We start from the raw sequence: 5,649 nt of genomic DNA, 5'->3' as shown, positions 1-5,649 counted from the left end.
TTTTTTCTGATACCGGGTTTCACTGTAGCCCTGGCTGTCCTGGAACTCACTCTGTAGACCAGGCTGGCCTTGAACTCATAGAAATACCCTTGCCTCTGCCTCCCAAGTGTGGGATTAAAGACATGCACCCAGCTGCCTGCGGATTCTTACCACCAGGGTTGGGGGTCCCTCACTGTAGACAGGCCTGACTGTTCATAAGATGCTGCCCCATGCATGGGCCCAGCCATGGCAGAAAGAGAGGATTTCTGCCCTTCTGCCTCGCTGCAGCAGCCAGGCTCAGGGAGCAGGTGCTCTGCCAGAGGTAACAGCACTTTTGAGTGGGGGCGGAACTCAGCGACTGCCCTGGCTCAGTTTCCCTAGAATGACCTTGAAGCAGGGAGGGGAGGGGAGACACCGCCTCACCTGCTGGGCCCAAAGCTCGCACCCACTTGGCTTCCGGCTTCCACTTGCTCACACTCTTGCTGCTCAAGGCTAGCCCTATGTTTTGGAGTTCTTTTTAGAACTGGGTTGCTGCCTTCAATCTTAGCAGATCCGAGTTTGAAATGCTGGGATGTTGTCACCTTCGTGTCCCACCCATGCAGAGGGGGACAGGTTGGAGACTCTGAAAACAGGCTGTCCATGTGCATATTCACTGTGTGACCCTGGGCAAGTCCAGGTCCTTTGTGGGCTCTGTGTCCTCAAGTGGGTATGTGGGAACCCTTGTTCTGTGTAAAATCCGAAAGGACGCTGGAAGTTGCTGTCAGGGGATGGGACAGCCAGGAGATCTGCTTGTGTCTACACCCTAGTTGGCCCCTCCTCCCCTCTCAGCTCCCCCATTACGGTTATCTCCACGCCTGAGAGCCTGCTCTTAACGTCCTGTGAACTGAGTGGGTTGGAGATGACATCAGAAGGATGTCACCTTGGAGACACCTGTGGCGTGCAGAGAAGGTGATACATACTTTGCTTACATGATGGTGGTAATTGCAGCGTGCAGAACATGCAGAATCACTTGGTCACTCAGATCTGCATTGGATGCAGCTCCTGGTGAGGGTCAGGACCTCTTGGGGCTGGGTTATGTTATGTGTCACACCTGAGTGACATAGGTAAACAGTGTATGCTACGCTGTCTGAAACATTCACCAATGTCTAAAAAAGTGAATCAACATGGTAGTTCAGCCCAGTGGCTTTTCACTCTGGGAGGTCCAAGGGCCTTTCAGAGAGCCAGAACACGTGCCATGACGGTCACCATTGGAAGCACCGTTACCTACACACCCAACCCTGTTTGTATAGATGTCGTGATGCTGCAACCTGCGCACCCTGGCAATAAATGTCTGTAGGGGTGGACTCATTGCTCTCTCCACTCTGGGAATGCTGCTTCAGATGCTGGATCCAGGCCCACCCATCCATCTTTCTCATCCCGGTGCATCTTGCCCCAGTTTTTAAAAAATATTTATTTATTTATTATGTATACAATATTCTGTCTGTGTGTATGCCTGCAGGCCAGAAGAGGGCACCAGACCCCATTACAGATGATTGTGAGCCACCATGTAGTTGCTGGGAATTGAACTCAGGACCTTTGGAAGAGCAGGCAGTGCTCTTAACCTCTGAGCCATCTCTCCAGCCCTTGCCCCAGTTTTTCTGCTTACATTAGCTACTTCCACCCTATCCTCCTCACCTCTCCCACCTGGGCTATGGCTGCCCCTTGCCTGGTAACCATTTTCAGTTTTTACTTTGTTTTGCTGTTGTTTAGAGACAAGGTCTCACTGTGTAGTTTAGGCTGGTCTGGAACTCCATATGTAGACCAAGCTGACCTCGACTGACATAGATCTGCTGCTTTTGCCTCCTAAGTGCGGAGATTTAAGGTGTGTGTCCTATCAAGCCTAGCCCCCTATTTGCAGGGCTTGTTTGGTTGTTTGTTTAGATTTATTTTGAATGTGTGTGAGTATTTTGCTTGCATATGAATCTGAGCACTGCCTGCATGCAGTACTCACAGTGACCAGAAGAGGGCATCAGTTCCTCTGAAATTGGAGTTCCATGGTTGTGAGCCACCATGTGGGTGCATGAAAATAAACCCAGGAGCCGGGCGATGGTGGCGCACACCTTTAATCCCAGCACTCGGGAGGCAGAGGCAGGCAGATCTCTGTGAGTTCGAGACCAGCCTGGTCTACAGGAGCTAGTTCCAGGACAGGCTCCAAAACCACAGAGAAACCCTGTCTCGAAAAACCAAAAAAAAAAAAAAAAAAAAAAAAAAAAAAAAAAAAAAAAAAAAAGAAAGAAAGAAAGAAAGAAAGAAAATAAACCCAGGTCCTTTGTAAGAGCAAATGTTCTCAACTGCTGCTCCACCTCTCCAGCCCCCTACTTATAGTTTTTAACCAGCCTTAACCATCCACTGTTAACCATTTAACCACCCACTATTCCCAGTCTGGTCCTTCTGAGTCTCCTGGACTTCCATCTTCATGCATTTTAGGGCATGGAATTTAGTGATTTCTTCACTCACCACTCTGAACTCTCACCTCTCACAGACAGAGTGAGGAAGGGGGTCTGGTCCCAGACGGTGCAAGTCGCTAGGTGGGAGAATAGAGTGTGTGCCAGGTGCCCGCCAGCTGTGGCGTGAGAGCTTTCTGAAGGCTGAGCCATCTGCTGCCCCAAAGAAATTTAGAAAGAGATAACATCCACATAATTTTACTGATAGCATTTTAAGCTTGTTTATTATTATTGATGCTTAGTATGCCTAATCTCTAACTTCAGTTTATCATAGACATGTATAGGGAGATTAATGTGTTTGCTGTACAAGTGTGTGGTCCTGCGTTTGATCCATCCACAGAAACCACATGAAAAAGCTGGCCGTGGTGGTGCAAGCCCTGCAGTCCCAGAACTGGGGAGGTAGAGATGGATCCATCCCTGGGGCTTGCTGTCTAGACAGCTAAGACTAAGCGGCAGGCTGCCAGCCAACGGAAACCCTGTCTAAAAGAATAGGGTCAGTTCTGAAGAATAACATCTGAGGTCACACTTCCATATTCATGTGTGCACCTGCATGCTGGGTACCTGTATACTTGCACGCTTACTCACCTGCACAAACATGTACACACATACCTATGAAACACAGTCTGAAAAGGTGTCCTTGTGGGGTCTTGGGGTGTATTCTCCACAGAGAAGGGGGCACCGCAGTGATTCTATAGCCTATATTCAACTCCAAAGGTGTTCACTTTTTATCCTAAACCACCAAAGGGCTGGGCTTTAGTACAATGGATAGTTTTGCAACAGGCTTTGCGAAGAAATTAATTCCCATCTTTAGAAAATTCCACCCTCCCGTCCCCCGAGATTGAGGATGTAGGCCAGACAATCAGAGTCACCCAGGAGAGAACGGTCTCTTCTGATAACTTCCTATTCTCAGCCTTCATGGGGGCCTCATGAACGTTAACTCAGAGAGTGGGTATTATGTGATATTTTAATTAATTAAGGAAAACCACATTGCTCTTGTGTCTGTGAATGAATTCAGGATACGGAGCCCAGCACCATGCTTGCCACGGTGGCTCAGTGAGGCCGGCTCCTCTCCCCTGGAGTGTGGATGCCATTATAGGTCAGGGCTGCCTGTGAGCTCTGACTTAGTGGCCTCCTGGCCGAGAAGTGCCTGGTTCCCACAGGCAGAGAGTTCTCACAGTGCCTATCACTGGCTGACTGTAAAGACCCTGGGAGGATGTGTCAGGATAGACACAGACAGCACCATTTGACAGAAGAGAGACATATGCGCATGTCCACTGGGGTCCTGGAACCAGTGCCCTGAGGTTAGCGAGGGATGGCTGTATCGTGTGTCTTTTGCTTCTGGCCTCTCTCCTCCATCAGTTAGGAAGCCGACTGTTTCTGTCCAGTTCCCTGCTGCAGCCCCAGCACCTAGCACAATTCCCAGCCCACAGAGAAACACTTAATCAAAGGTGCCGAATGAGGGAATAGGCAAACTGATCCCCTTTCCCTTGCTCCTAAGCCTGCTCCTCCAGCAAGGGTCCCTGTTTGCCTCCCCTCCCTCCCACCCCCACAGGTTCTCATATACTCTAGCACAGCCTCAAACTTGATATGTGTCCCAAGGTGACTGTGAACTTATGGTGCTCCTGATTCCACTTCTAGAGTGCTTGGATTACAGGTGTGTGCCACCATGCCTGATTATATGTGGTACTGGGGACCAAACCCAGTGTTTTGTGCGTGCTAAACAAATACTCTATTAGCTGAGCTATCTCCCCCAGCTCAAGGCTCCCTTCTGCAGCAGCTTGCAATCCCTGCCCACACACACTGGTTACCCCCAAACAAAAGGGGTACCTTTGACTCCCCTCTGGCACCATCTGTCATCTTACCCCGCTTCCTGGCTGGTCGGGATCCCCCTCGTACTACACCCTGCTCAATCTAGTGCTATGGTGGCAAAGCAACAGTGTCCTACACAATCTGTCCCAGGTCCATTGTCCACACAGAAATAGAGTGACCTTTAGACTTTGAATCTGAGCGGGTCCCTTTAAGACTGCCAGGGCTTCCTTGGGTACAGGCAGAGTGCTCCAACCCCTGACTACCTCCCCCCCTCCAGCCTCCCTGTTCCTGTGGGAACAGTTTACCTGTCTCTGTGCTTCTTACAGGCTCTGGCCTTCCCTCTCCCAGAAAGGCCCGCCCCTTCCCAGTGGTCTTGCCACCTCCATCACCAGGAACTTGTGTCCGGCTCATGCTGGGCCTTGCCCTGGGCTGAGCAGAGGGCAGCAGGCGGAGGAGAGAAGTCCCAGATTGTGGTTAGCCCTGCCTAGCTGCTTAGCAAATGACTGGGGGCATCCCGGGGAGGGGTGCTCTGTATGAGCCGGTGGCTTGTGGGTACATCTCCCAAAGGGGACCCCTGAGGGCAGTGAGCCAGTGCCTTGTGGGTACATCTCCCGAAGGGGACCCCTGAGGGCAGTGAGCCAGTGCCTTGTGGGTACATCTTCCAGGGGACCCCTGAGGGCAGATGGGCGCTCCGGATGAGGATGAGTGGGGGCTGACATCTTGGCCCCTGAACTCCCACTTGCCCCTGTCCTTGTCACCCTGTCACCCCGTTCTGTAATTGTCTTACTTGCAGGCTGAGCTCCCCGCAGGCTGTCTTGTCTGATTCACTTTCCCCTAATGGTCCCAAAAGGACTTTTTTTTCCTCTTTCAGATCAATGAAGGATCTGAGCAAACTAGTGGAAGTGGGGACCACCAGAGGTCAGCCTTGTACCCACAATGATGCCAGCCCACATGGAAGTGCCTTGGGGGCACGGGGCTGATCAGGGCAGGTGTGACTGGGGCACTGTTGTGGATTGGGGGCCACAGACTTGAGCTTAGAGATTTGATTAGATGGGCTCCTAAGTACACCCCTTTGTCTGGCCCCTAGAGCATGCTCATGGAAAACTGACCCAAATAAGTGCTTTACCAAACCTCCCAGAGCCAGAGTCATGGCTCCAAGGTTAGGAGCACTTGCTGCTCTTCCAGAGAACCTGAATTCAGTTTTAGCACCCACGTCAGGCAGCTTACAAGCCGCCTGTAACTCTGACTCCAGGATGGTATTTGATGTCCTCTTCTGGCTTCTGCAGGCACCCATACACACAGGTACACACACAGACAGGCACCTGTACTCACAGGCACACACACAGACAGGCACCCATACATACAGGCACCCATACAC

This window comes from Microtus ochrogaster, linkage group LG5 (assembly GCF_000317375.1).
Source record: "Microtus ochrogaster isolate Prairie Vole_2 linkage group LG5, MicOch1.0, whole genome shotgun sequence".
NCBI classification, from domain to species: Eukaryota; Metazoa; Chordata; class Mammalia; order Rodentia; family Cricetidae; genus Microtus; species Microtus ochrogaster.
Note: the sequence above shows the minus strand (reverse complement) of the source record.